Here is a 15,299-nt window from a genome sequence, read left to right on the forward strand (position 1 = left end):
TGGGGGCAGTTCTACCGTGTCCTAAACGGTCACTATGAGTTGGAATCAACTAGACAGCAACTGGTTTGGCTTTTGGTTTTTTATTATAGCTAATATTTCGTTATAATAGTTTACTTGGTCTTTCTCAAGCTACACTTTGAAATCTTCTGTTCAGCTCTTTTATTTCATCATTGCTTCCATCTGCTTTAGCTACTCTATGTTCAAGATCAAGTTTCAGAGTCTCTTCTGAATCCACTTTGGTCTTTTCTTTCTTTCCTGTCTTTTTAATGACCGTTTGCTTTCTTCATGTATGATGTCCTTGATGTCATTCCACAACTCTTCTGGTCTTTGGTCATTAGTGTTCAGTGCATCAAATCTGTTCTTGAGATGGTATCTAAATTCAGGTGGGATATACTTAATGTCATGTTTTGGCTCTCGTGGACTTGGTCTAATTTTTTTCAGCTTCAACTTGAACTCAAATATGAGCAATTGATGGTCTGTTCTGCAGTTGGTCCCTGGCCTTATTCTCACTGACGATACTGAGTTTCTCCACCATCTCTTTCCACACATGTAATCTATTTGACCCCGTATTTTCCATCCGTTGAGGTCCATGTGCATAGTTACTGTCTGTGTTGTTGAAAAAAGGTATTTGCAATGAATAAGTCATTAGTCTTGCAAAATTCTATTACTCGATCTCCGGCATTGTTCCTATTATCAAGGCCATATTTTCCATCTTCTTTGTTTCCAACTTTTGCATTTCAGTCACTAGTAATTATCAATGCATCTTGCTTGCATGTTTGATCAATTTCAGACTGCAGAAGTTGATAAAAGTCTTCTATTTCCTTATCTTTATCTTTGGCATTACCGGTTAGTGCATCGATTTGAATAATAGTCTCATTAAGTGGTTTTCCTTGTAGACATATGGATATTATCCTATTACTGACAGTGTCGTACTTCAGGATAGATCTTTTGGATGATGTTCTTTTTGACAATGAATGCAATACCATTCCTCTTCAATTTGTCATTCCCGGCATAGTAGACCATATGACCACCTGATTCAAAATGGCCAATACCAGTCAATTTCACCTCACTAATTTTTTTTTTTAATGCCTAGAATATCGAATCTTCATGTGATCCATTTCATTTTTGACAACTTCCAATTTTTCTAGATTCATACTTCATACATTCCATGTTCCAATTATTAATGGGTGTTTGCAGCTGTTTCTTCTCATTTTGAGTGGTGACACCTTAGAAAATGAAGGTCCTGAAAGCTTTACTCCATCCATGTCAGTAAGGTCAGCTCTACTTTGAGGAGGCAGCTCTTCCCCAGTTGTATTTTGAGTGCCTTCCAACCTTAAGGTTTCCTCTCTCCTGTATCAGATAATGTTCTACTGCTATTCATAAGGTTTTCACTGGTGATTTTTTCAGAAGTAGGCCATCATAGGTCCTTCTTCCTAGTCTTAGTCTGAAAGCTCCAATGAAACCTGTCCACCATGGGTGACCCTGCTGGTGTTTGGAATATTGGTGGCATAGCTTCCAGTGTCACAGCAACATGCAAGCCACCACAGTATGGTGAACTGACAGACAATAAAGTATTACAATGAAATACTTTATTCATTGTGTGTGAAAACCTGGAGTTAGAAAACCAAAAAGGAAGAACATGCTTGGCATATCTCAAGCTGAAAGAACTGAAGGAAAAATGGGCAAAATATAGAAGGATTCGGAAAGCATCAAAAAAAGATGGAAGGTATACACAAAGTCATGTACCAAGAAGAATTGGTTGATGTTCAATCATTTCAGGAGGTAGCATATAATCAAGAACTAGTGGTACCGAAGGAAGAAGTCCAAGCTGCACTGCAGGCAGTGGTGGAAAACAAGTCTCCAGGAACTGATGAAATACCAATTGAGATATTTCAGTAAATGGATGCAGCACTGGAGGTGCTCACTTGTCTATGCCAAGAAATTTGGAAGATAGCTACCTGGCCGACTGACTGGAAGAGATCCATATTCCTGCCCATTCCAAAGAAAGGTGATCCAACAGAAAGCAGAAATTATCAAACAATATCATTAATATCACACACGAGTAATATTTTGTTGAAGATAATTAGAAAATGGTTGCAGCAGTGCATAGACAGGGAAATGCCAGAAATTGAAGCCAGATTCAGAAGAGGACATGGAACCAGGGATATCATTGCTGATGTCAGATGCTGGCTGACAGCAAAGAATACCAGAAAGATGTTTACTTGTGTTTTATTGACTATGAAAAGGCATTCAATTGTGTGGGTCATAACAAATTATAGATAACTTTGAGAAGAATGGGAATTCCAGAACACGTAATTGTGCTCATGCAGAGCCTGCACATAGACCAAGAGGCAGTTGTTCGAACAGAACAAGGGGATACTGCATGGTTTAAAATCAGGAAAGGTATGTGTCAGGGCTGTATCCTTTCATTATACGTATTCAATCTGTATGCTGAGCAAATAATCCAAGAAGCTGGACTATATTAAGAAGAATGTGGCATCAGGATTGGAGGAAGACTGATTAACAACTGTGATATGCAGATGACACAACCTTACTTGCTGGAAGCATAAGAAAACAAAAATCCTTGCAACTGGACCAATAAGCAACACTATGATAAATAGAGAAAATGTTAAAGTTGTCAAAGGTTTCATTTTACTTGGATTCACAATCAACACCCAAGGAAGCAGCAGTCAAGAATCAAATGACATATTACATTGAGCAAATCTCTGGCAAAAGACCTCTTTAAAGTGTTGAAAAGCAAAGATGTCACTTTGAGGACTAAGGTACACCTGACCCGAGCTGTGATATTTTCAATCACCTCACATGTATTCAAAAATTGGACAATGAGTAAAGAAGACCTAAGAAGAATTGATGCCTTTGAATTATGGTGTTGGTGAAGAATATTGAATATACCATGGACTGCCAGAAGACTGAACAAATCTGTCTTGGAAGAAGTACAGCCAGAATGCTCTTTAGGAAGGAGAATGGTGAGACTTCATCTCATGTAACTTTGGACATGTTATCAGGAGGGACCAGTCGCTGGAGAAGGACATCATGCTTGGTAAGGTAGAGGGCCAGCAAAAATGAGGAAGACCCATGACGGGATGGATTGACAAGGTGGCTGCATCAATGGGTTCGAATAATATAGCAATGATTTTTGAGGATGGCACAGGACCCAGCAGTGTTTCGTTCTGCTGTACACAGGGTCTCTATGAGTTGGAAACGACTTGCTGGCACCTAATAACGACGTAGCTAATATTTATTGAGAACATACTACATGTCAGGTACTTCAATAAGCATTTTATACACATTATCTCATTTTACCCTTTAGGTTGGCACAGTTCTCACTTTACAGATAAACCATTTGTTAGCGTTACACAGAATAGTTGTTCGGATTTGAAGCAAAGTCTCCATTTCAGATTATTTCCGGAAAACAGAGAAGACAGGGAAAGCACATGCAACTTTTTCTTTTTTACATAAATGGAAAGGATTTACTTTTGTTACCTAATACCCAAAGAATGATTTCGTTGTGACATCATCTTGACGGCTATATGGCCATGGTCAGTCACTGCCACATGATAAATGACTTATTTTTTCTTTCTAGTTTCATATGCTCTAGATAATCTGCGTTAGGTAGATAACCTATATAATTTACATAAATGAAATTATGAGAAAAGGTAATTTTATGACCTCCTTTTCAAAAATGTAAAAAAAAAAATCCCTTCTTTAGAGTTTAGGTAAAATGGTGGGTATTTTTAATAATTTATTTTTTGTTGTTTTTGAAAATATACACAGCAAAACATACACCAATTCAACAATTTCTACATGTAAAATTCAATGACATTGATTACATTCTTCAAGTTATGTAACCATTCTCACTCTCCTTTTCTGAATTGTTCATCCACCATTAATATAAATTCACTGCCCCCTAAGATTCCTATCTAACCTTTTGAATTGCTGTTGTCAATTTGATCCCATATGGATAGTTTTTTAAAGAGCACAGTGCTCATGGCAGGCATTCTTTACTAACTAAGCTAAACTATCGTCCGGTTTTAAGAAGACTTAGGGAATAATTTGGTTTAAGTTTTAAGGATTATCCCAGGGCAATAGTTCTGGGGGTTCATCCAGCTTCAATGGCTCCAGAAATTCTGGATTCCATGACAATCTGGTAACCTGTTCTACATTTTCCCCTTTTGTTCAGGATTCATCTATAGAATCTTTGATCAAAATGTTCAGTAATGGTAGCTGGGCACTGTTCAATTCTTCTGGTCTCATGGCAAAGGAGGCGGTTGTTCATGGAGGCAATTAACCACATGTTCCATTTCCTCTTCCTATTCCTGTCTCTCCTTCTTCCTCTGTTACTCCAGATGAATAGAGACCAATTGTTGTACCTTAGAATGACTACTTGGAAGCTTTAACGATGCTAGGCACTACACAACGAATTTGGAGGTAGAAAAGAAGCACAAAAAACAGTATTTGGCCAATTAACTAGAATGTCCCATAAAACCATGACCCTCAACCTTCAAACTAAAATATCAAATCCCATGAGGTTTTTGGTTGTATATAAGCAGCGTTAACAGCTGCTCTTCTTCTTCTTCTTTTTTTTTGCTGTTGTTATATAGAATTATATATCACACAACATTTGGCAATTCAACTTTTTACAGGTGTACAGCTTTGTGACATCAATTACATTAATCTGCTGTGCAACCATTACCCTTGATCGGTGCCAAATTTCCCATCACCGTGAACGGAAACTCAATGCTCCGTAAACAATGACTTTCCCTCCCCCCCCCAACCCCTGTCCCCTGGTAACCACTAATAAACTTTGGTAATAGAGATACGTTTGTGTATTGTCATTTTATACAAATGAGGTCATACAATATTTAAAAAACCAAAAACTAAACCCATGGCCATTGTTGAGTCGATTCCAACTCATAGTGACCTTATAGGACAGAGTAGAACCACCTCATAGAGTTTCCAAGGAGCGCCTGGTGGATTTGAACTGCTGACCTTTTGGTTAGCAGCCATAGCACTTAACTGCTAAGCCACCAGAGTTTCCCATACATACAATATTAGGATGTGCAAATATGGTACTAAAAGGTCTAAAGGAAGAGTCACTGGTACAGAGATGGCAAAGCTTCCCAGTTTGCAACATATGTTCAATAATAGGATATTTGAACATTATTATGTAGTTTCTGCAAATTCTAGCCCAAGTCATCTGGAGATACATATCACTACTCTTTTATAAGAGCTTCTGCTTCGCATCAGTTTTACATCATTAAAATGCATAACTTAATTCTTTCCATTTGTTGGAAAAAGATACTTCTGCAGGGCTACTGCTTGGCCTCCACTGTGGAACTGTTGAAGTTGTTATAACTCTGAAGTAGCTATTAAATTAGCGAAGCAAGATAATAGCGCTGAGTAGCAAATGCTGAGTTTCATCAGAGGAGGCTGCTATTGATTTATAAGTAATAGGGATTTTCTCAACAGAAATATATCTGGTGGCCAAGCGAGACCATTTTTAATCCCTATAATGAGTTCGGTAGCTGTCACAAAATTTTGTGACAATTTAGGCTTAATATTCACCACTTTATTAGCCTATTGTGCAGTGTATACAAATGCCACACCTAGCTAGTTAATATCATCACTTTATTGGTCTTAGTTTTATTTGTCTTTTGTTTTCTCTGTCTTATTTTGTGGCACTACCACACGCTGGAGCCCTGGTGGTGCGGTGGTTAAGAGCTACAGCTGCTAACCAAAGGTCGGCAGTTCACATCCACTAGCTGCTCCTCGGAAACCCTGTGGGGCAGTTCTACTCTGTCCTACAGGGTCGCCATGAGTCGGCAATGGGTTTGGTTTGGTTACCACCCACCAGTGACCCAAACTCAAACACTGGGGTCATCCTTGATTCCTTCCAACGTCCATTTCCATTGCTGTCTCCCCTGATTTACTCCATGCCCTCATCTTCACTTTCCGGAACCCCTTCAACAGCTGCCTGCTGGGGTCCCCTGTCTCCAGGCTTTTCTTCTCAAGCCTGTTCTCCATACAGTCAAGTGTCTACTATTTAAACCCAAGATGAACTAGTCTCTCTGGCCTGATTAAAATCTTTAAGGTCCTCACTGCCTATAGTATACAGTCCAAGCCCCTGACATGGCTTACAGAACCTGTCCAGCTTCATCTCCTATCACATCCTTTTGTCAGGACTCTCCAGCAACACTGACCTCCACCAGCACTGAACTCCTATGTACAGTGCTGTTAGCAGCTGCTTCTTCCTTCTGAGCCTTTTGTTTGAACTGTCTCCTTTACCCCCAAATGCCTGCACTTCTCACCCATCCTCCAGCTCTCCAGTCCTTGCCGCCCTTCATCATTCTTTAAGATTCAGTTCAGATGTTGGTTCCTTAAAGAAACCCCGCCTCACCACTGTGAGCCACCGCCTCCATTGTAGGCCAAGTGGGTGATCCTCCTTTCTGTTCCCACGTCTCCAGGAACAAATTCGGAATTCATGAAATGTACCACCATAACCATCATAGCCCGCACTGCATCTTATTGCAATCCTCTCTTCATGTGTCTGCGTCTGTCTTTAGAAGTTCAGCTCAGTCTTAAAAGTAGGAAAGAAAAGGGTCAGCAACCTAATAGAAAAATATAAAAGAGATATGACTGGGCAGTTCATAGAAAAAAATGCAAATGATCCTTAAACATATGAAAAGATGTTCAGTCTTGCTCATAGTAAGAGAACCATAAATTAGAAATGTACCGTATAACCATTTCTCACCTGTCGGATCACAAAAATCCCAAAGTTTGACAACAGACTCTGTGGGTGAGGCTGTGCAGAAATAGGCACTCTCAGACACCGGTGGTAGGAACGGAAAGCAGTACAATCATTTTTGAGGAGAACTTAGCAATACTGAGGACAATTATGCACGTATGTACCCTGTGACCCAGCAATATCACTTCTAGGAATCTAGCTAAAGATATTCTGCAGAAAGATATGAGGAGTATGCAGAAAGCTACAGTTTGTCACACTTTTTGTAATAGCAAAAGATTGGAAACAATCCAAATAACCACCAATAGAGGACTGGATGTATAAACGATGGTACATCCATACAGTAGACTACCCTTGTAGTACAACAGTTAAGAGCTCAGTTGCTAACTGAAGGGTTGGGGGTTCAAACCTACCCAGCGGCTCCACAGCGTAAAGACCTGGTAATATGCTCCCGTAGAGATTACAGCCTAGGAAACCCTATGGGGCAATTCTACTCTGTCACATGGGGTCCCTGTGAGTTGGAAATTGACTCAATAGCACCTAACAACACACAAAAGAGAAAGACAAAAATCGCTCTATGTTGCTATAGAGTGATCTTCAGATGTATTGTAAACTGAAAAAAAGGAAGGTGAAAAAAAGTATGTTCAGCCTGCTACTGTTTCTCTAAGAAAGGAGAACACATGATTATATATACATATTTATTTTTAAAAAAGGTTTTCTATAAGGAAAAGGAGGGGACAGGATGGAGGTGACAAGGATGAAATCCAGATGTCTCTGAATGTCCCTTATCTTAAGGGCTTTACTATGGAACCATGTAAATATTTTGCTTAACTATAAAACATATTTTTTAAAAATACCTCTAAAGAATGAAAATGAAGAAAACAAATGGACCTAAATATGTATAATCTCACAGAAAATAAGTAACTCTGGTTTTTCTCCTCTTCTCCCTTTTCTCAAGCCTTTTGTCATCAGAATTGCTGATGGAGCCCTGGTGGTGCAATTGTTAAGTGCTGGCTGATAACCAAAAGGTTGGCGGTTGGAAGCCATCCAGTGACACAGCAGGAGAAAACACTTGGCAACCTGCTTCTGTAAGGATTACAGCCTAGTATGCCCTGTGGGGCAGTTCTACTCTGTCACGTAAGGTCGCCGCCATGAGTTAGAATTGATTCGATGGCACACAGCAACAACAAGCCCACAATAGATTGCCAAGTTTTTAGCAGCCTCCAAGGCAAAGCAGAAGCCCACATTTGCCATGGTGGCTTAAGAGGGCGAATTAGGTCAAAAGCCACAGTTTCCTTTACTTTCAGCCTAAGTTACTGAAGAATTACCTTCCCTCATTAAAGTGCCTCCTTCCTTTCTCTTCTCAGGCTCACTAAAATCCATTAGGGCAAACACATGTGACATGCCCTCATGAGTTTCAAACTTGAGTGACTTGGAAAATGTTACTTTCAATGGCACAGATAGGGACTTTTTCGAGGAGGGAAGCTTTTAGATGGAATAGGAAGCCCTTTCTGGGTTTGACTCTAGCAACCAGTCCTAGGTAACCTCAGTAAGAGTAGAAATCTTCAGAAACTACAGAGGGCCAGGATGGAGGTAAAGAAGAGTGCAACGCAGGTCAGGACCACAGAAAATGACACCAGAGAGGATCATTAACAGCACAGACAGACTCTGGTTGCCCACACTGTGGAAACAGAATCTTTTCTGCTGACAAGGGCTGAGTGCTTCAGATGAGAAGCACTCCGGTATAATACATTTTTATACATTTTTGCTTATATATCTATGCTGTCTTGATGTCGCAGGTCATGTTCTCTGGAAGTGGGGGGCATGATGGTTATTTGGAAGTAACAGCTATGAAGAGAAAGGGGAGGAAGCAGGACTGGGCAGAAGAAGAAGGTGACCTGTGATGAGGGTCCACAAAACCTTGGTCAACACAGTGAAGAGACGTGTCCCGTGGCAGGCTGAAGCAACTGCCCTTTATGCCCCCACCTTACTCAGTCACCTGATGCAGGGGCCCCAGAAAAGCTTGACTCTGAATGAGGTAGTTTGGTAGCTGAAGCCGACTCTCCTGACAGAACTCCCCACAGCTCAGTGCTTAGTCCTTCCTGAAGGAGGACATGGTGGTGAATCTCTCCGCCTTTCACACCAATAAACCTCTCCATAGTTAGTACAGACTGTTTTTATTTTAATTTCTCTCAACTAACAAAAAGTATTACATTTTTTGAAAAGAACGTCATAGATTTAGTGTTGAAGTAGAAATTACTATTAGAATTTATATTTAATAGCTTGTCAGGTGGTCAATATTACATTTCTGAGCAGGCTAGAATGGACCATTCATTCATTTGTCCATACCACAAACATTTATTAAATGTCTGTCATGTGCCAGGCTCTGGAAATTGAAATATGAATAAAGATGCTTCTCCCGTGAACCTCGGGATTTTAGGTTCTAGTGGGGAGGCAGACAGAATAGATAAATAACAAAGTTTAGTAAGAGTTACAAGTGTAGGTATGGGCAAGATGCTATGGAGGTTAAAGGGACATGAACAAGAAGCCGTCGTCCTAGAAGAGGAGATATGGCCACTGGCACTGGGGGAACAAGGAATACTTGTCAGAGGACAAGAAGTGATGCACAGGAATGTGACCAGATGAACGAATTGCAGGTGTAAAGGATCACAAGGATGAAAGAGCATTGCAATTTTGGAAACCACAAAAAAAACAAAAAAACCCGATATGACCAAAGCACAAATTTTGTTTAAGAAAGTATTAGAATATGTGGCTGGGAAGAAGTATCTCTTCAATTCTTATTCATTGTTTAATGTTATTTTTGACTGGGTTTATCAACCCAATGTTTCTCAAATGTATTCAGCTATGGTTTGTGGTTTTTGTTTGTTTTGTTCTTTTGTGAAACAAACACCTCTCAGCAGAACACTCTTTGGGAAATATTCAAAGGCAGTGGTGACTGAGCCTGTCAAGTTACTAGTTACATAAGCCTGTTATAGATCTCATACCTGAACTGTTCTGTTCTTCCTTGATATTGCCAGGCAAGGAAAAGCTATTGGATGCAATTCCTGGGAGTGCTACAGCTCTGCATGTCTCTTCTTGGGCACCGGAATTCTAAGCTTCGTTAGAAGGAACAACCTGTCTCCTTGTCATAAAGAGTCCTTAGCAACCAACTAGCTCAGGGAGATTATGGATGGCAGATTCTGTGATTCCTTCTGGCACAGATTAACTGGTCTGAGGAAGCCGAGGAGGAAAAGTCAGTGGCACAGTTAAGACCTCACCATGGCATCTGTATCCTACCGAGAACCAATATCTACTACTGTCGGAAAACGAATGATTGTTACAGGTAAATAAAGAGTTCATGTGTGTGATTTACAGGAGATCTAAGCTTTCTTTATACTTCACTTATACTATACTTAGAAACCCTGGTGGTGCAGTGGTTAAGAGCTACAGCTGCTAACCAAAAGGTTGGCAGTTCAGATCCACCAGGTGCTCCTTGGAAACTCTATGGGGCAGTTCTACTCTGTCCTATAGGATCCCTATGAGTTGGAACTGATTTGACAGCATACGACACTGTTATCCGATCACTAACCCTCAGCCGGGGCTTCCATACCTTGTGATGTAACCGATCTACAACACAATTATTACTACATCTGAGCTAAATTTCACAAAGAAATTTTATCTTTCCTTATGTCAATTTTCCCCTTTTTATTCTTGTGGCAAAAGCATACACAGCAAAACATTTGGCACTTCAGCATTTTTTACACATGCAATTCGGTGACATTAATTACATTCCTCATGTTAGGCAACCATCACCAATATTTATTTCCAAAAATTTCCACCTTTGGCAGAAACTAAGTGCCCCTAAGCAGTGGTTCTCCCTTTCCCCCTTGACTTGCCCTGTTGTTGTTGTTGTTGTTAGGTGCCGTTGAGTTGGTTTCGACTTATGGTGGCCCTATAGGACAGAGTAGAACTGTCCTACAGGGTTTCCAAGAAGCAGCTGGTGGATTCAAACTGTTGACCTTTTGGTTAACAGCTGAGCTCTTAACCACTGAGCCACCAACTTGCCCCTGGTAACCACTAAGGAACTCTGGTTTCTATACATATGAACTACCTTTTTTTATTGTCATTAATTTTACGTTTTGTGTGAGGGGAACTACTTTGAAGTTAATAAAACAGTATGCTTTTGATCAGATTTTTATTATTACTGATTCAAGCTTCTTGTATTCTTATAAACTTGACATATTTGGTATAAAAATGTAAGATGCGCATTAAACCCACTAGAACCATTGGTTTGCATTTTGTTCCTTCATGTTGCTTTACATGATTTTGGCGGTATGTGTGCATTGAGGAGCCCTGGTGGCACGGTGGTTAAGCATTCAGCTGTTAACCAAAAGGTTGGCAGTTCAAATCTACCAGGCGCTTTTTGGAAACCCGATGGGAAGTTCTACTCTGTCCTATAGGGTCCCATGAGTCGGAATTGACCCCATGGCAATGGGTTTGTTTATTTGTTTTTTGTTGTGTGAGGAATTATATTAAATCTAATTAAATAGAATATGATTAACTGTGATAAGTCCATATGAGTAACGAAATTTTATCTTTTTCCATTTATATTTTAAATTATGAGTATATTTTACATTGTTACAGAAAAAGAGTCAAATGTATGTTTGTGGTGAGCCTTGGATTTATGTTGCCCTTCATACTACCCGCTCCCCTTCTTGTGCCTCTCTTGACTTTGGAGAAACCATTCCTTCCCCACTCTTAGTCAGATTGCTTAAGGGAACTTGCACTTCGTCCCTGGGTGGGTTAAGAACACGTGGAGCACAAGATCTGGTCTAAGCCAATCAACACCTTTCGTCTGCGCTTCTGAAACAGTGAACACCTGAACAGGATGGCTGATTCCAAATGGGCACATAACTCATGTCATGCCAACCATGGCTAACAGAACTCACATATGAGACTTCTACTCGGTCTCTGGGAAATATGCTGTCTGTCTGCTACTGGACAGTGGTGATTTGAGTCTGCAGCTGCTGAGGACCCATGAGGAGTCTATGTATGAGCTGATCCAGAAGAAGCAGGGCCAAGAAGTACGTCTTGGTGATATCTACTGAGTCTTAAAGCCAGTTATACCCCAAACCAGCTCTATCTCTTGGACTTTTTAAAACAGACTTTATTTTTTAGCACAGTTTTATGTTTACAGAAAAATTCTAAAGATAGTAGAGAGAGTTTTAATGTACCCCCTGTATAATTTCCCCTATTATTAACATATTACTATGGTACAGATGTTACAATTTATGAACCAGCACTGATACATTTTTATTAACTAAAGTCCATAGTTGATTTCTCTTAGTTTTTGCCTGATGTCCTTCTTCTGCTCCAGGATCCCATTCAGGATGCCACAGTACATTTAGTTTATTATGTCTCCTTAGGCTTCTCTTGACTGTGACAATTTCTCAGATTTTTTCTTGTTTTTGATGACCTTGACAGTTTTGAAGCCCCTAAACTTGGATTTGCCTTATGTTTTTCCCAAGATTAGACTGAGGTTGTGGGTTTTGGGATGGAAGATCGCTGAGGTGAAGTGTCATCTTCTTCATATCATATCAAGGGTACGTACTATCAACATGCTTTATGACTTTTGATGTTGACCTTGATCATCTACCTGAAGTAGTGCCTGTCCGCTCTCTCCATTGTAAAGTTATTCTCTCCACCCCGTTTCGTATTATACCCTTAGGAAAGAAGCATCTATGTGCAGCCTACATTTAAGGAGTGGGGGGCAATGCTCCCCCTTCTTTAGCGCAGGGTATCTACATATAGTATTTGAAATTTTTCTGCATGAGCGAGTTGCCTCTTCTTCCCTATTTATTACTTTATTCAATTCTTTTATTTGTATCCTTATGGACTCATGGATGTTTATTTTATACTTTGGGTTAAAATCCAATACTCATTTATTTTGTTGTTCAGATTCTCCTTATTTTGGCCTTTGGGAGCTCTTTTAGTTGGCCCCTGTGCCCCTCTGACATACTCCCATCAACGTGTTTGTGTGTGTGTATGTCTCAGCACTTCTTTCTTTCTGGCGCTACAAGCGGCTCCATGCCCATCTTGTATATTTCCTGCCCCAGTCCTAGAATCAACCATTTCTCCAGGGAGCCCTGGTTCCTTTTATTAGAATTTTTAGAAACCAAGATCTGGGTGCTAGGTGTGCTTGTTGCTCGTGGGGTGTCATTTCTTTTAGGTCCTCTCAGCTGACAGAGCAAAAAAATGTATGTGTGCATACTAGTCTGTGTACACATATCAATAAATATTCTCTGTGTAACTATCTTTATATTAAGCTCAACATGAGTTAGGTCTCCAACTCTAATCTCTTACTACATGGATCACTCTAGTCTTCTCCCCTTGCTTATCCGAAATTTCCACACCAGTAGTAAGAAATCCTGCTCCCGCCATTTACCATCCATTTACCTAAATTTTCAATTCTAGTGTACGTATATAGCAGAATCAGAGTTATTAACCCATACTCCCATGGCAAGCAACTTTATCATCTAGAGCACTGTGCTCATGTGTAGTTTTTTTGTTTTTAATCTTACAGATTCTACTCATTTCCAAAGTTACTTAGGTCAGTACCTGTTTATTTTCTTTGGTGAGATGTCTGTTCCCTTGCTCCTTTTTTGATTTGGTTATTTATTTCCTTATTGTTGGAGTTTTAGTATATTTTAGGAACCCTGGTGGTGCAGTGGTTAAGTGCTTGCTGCTAACCGAAGGTTGGCGGTTCGAACTCACCAGCTGTTCCGCAGGAGAAAGATATGGCAGTCTGCTTCTGTAAAGATTTACGGCCTTGGAAATCCTAGGAGGCACTACTACTCTGTCCTGTAGGATCACCGTGAGTTGGAATCTACTCAGTGGCAATGGGTTTTGTATATGTTATATATAAGTCCTTTATCAGGTAAGTATTTTGTAAACATTTTCTCCCATTCAGCGGCTTGTCTTTTCATTCTTTCAATGGTGTCTTTCACAAAGCAGAAGTTTTTAATTTTAATGAACTCCAACTAATTATTCTTTCATAGATTGTGCTTTTGGTGTTGTATCTAAAAACTCATTGCCAATTCCCAGGTTCTAATCTCCCCCCCCCCTTTTTTTAAAGAAGTTTTATAGTTTTGCACTTTTACGTTTAGGTGTATGATCAATTTTCAGTTCATTTTTATGCTCTCAGACTTTTCATTTCCACCAACCAATACGTTTTCTCTAAACCAGTTTGGAAACCCTGGCGGCGTAGTGGTTAAGTGCTATGGCTGCTAGCCAAAGGATCAGCAGTTCAAATCCGCCAGGCGCTCCTTGGAAACGCTATGGGGCAGTTCTACTCTGTCCTATAGGGTTGCTATGAGTCGGAGTCGATTCGACAGCACTGGGTTTTTACTGGGTAAGCCAGTTTGGGTTAGATTTTCTGTCACTTGCTTCTGTGAAAGTCTTAACTGATATTTAAAATCTCTTCTAATTTTTGTCAGTGTATATTTAGTTTGATGTATTTACATAGTTCAAATTCTTGTTGTATTTGACTTATGGTCTTTCATTGTATTGCTATATAATCACTAGCTTTACCATTCTCTATTTTATGTTTAACTTATTTTCAAATTTTTCCTTTTATAGATAAAGCTACATGAATTCTTTTGCACAAATTTTTTTTTCTGTCTATTATTTTCTTGTGGTATATTTACAAAGAGTGAAATTAGCAGGTAAAAGATATGAGCAGACATACAGCTGTTATTAATGCTATGGGCTTTGGAAGACTGTTTATAATACTATGAGCAATGTAATGTACATGTATTTTCAGCTGTCAATATTTAAAATATTTTTATTTATTTTTAATAATTGAAGAGGTACATGTAAATCCTTTTCTGGGTACAAATTTTATTTTTTATTATAAATATTTTCAATGTAAATCAATGACCCCACATTCAACAATTACCAAGATCTTGCCATATTTGATTTGTGTAACTTATTCTTTCGCCAAAATATTTTAAAGCAAATCCCAGATATCTTATGTTGTTTCACTCCTACATATTTATTGTGGATCTCTAAAGAATATGGACATATTCTTACATAGCCACGTTGTTACAGTCATATTTCACAAAATTAACTATTATCTTTTGGCATCATACAATAATAGTCCATAATAAATTTTCCCTGATGGACTCAAAAATGTATTTTTACAATTGATCGTGATAATAAGGATCCAAACAAGGTCTGCACGTTGCATTGCGCTGTGATACCTCCTTTAGTGTCTTTTGACATGGAGCAATCTTCCCTTCTTTTTTGCCTTGCCACGTATTTGTTGCAGAAACGGGGCCTGTTTTCCAGCAGAAATGTTCAACATTTTAGATTTGTCTATTTCTTCTTTGCCGTGTCATTTAACTTGATCTTCTGTCTTCTGTACTTTCTGTAAATTGAATCTGACTCTAGACGTTTGATCCTATTCAGGTTCAACTCTTAAGGGAAACTGTGTCACTGCTGCTGCTGTAGTCAACACAGAACACAGTCCCTTTGA

Source organism: Elephas maximus, chromosome 13 (assembly GCF_024166365.1).
Source record: "Elephas maximus indicus isolate mEleMax1 chromosome 13, mEleMax1 primary haplotype, whole genome shotgun sequence".
NCBI classification, from domain to species: Eukaryota; Metazoa; Chordata; class Mammalia; order Proboscidea; family Elephantidae; genus Elephas; species Elephas maximus.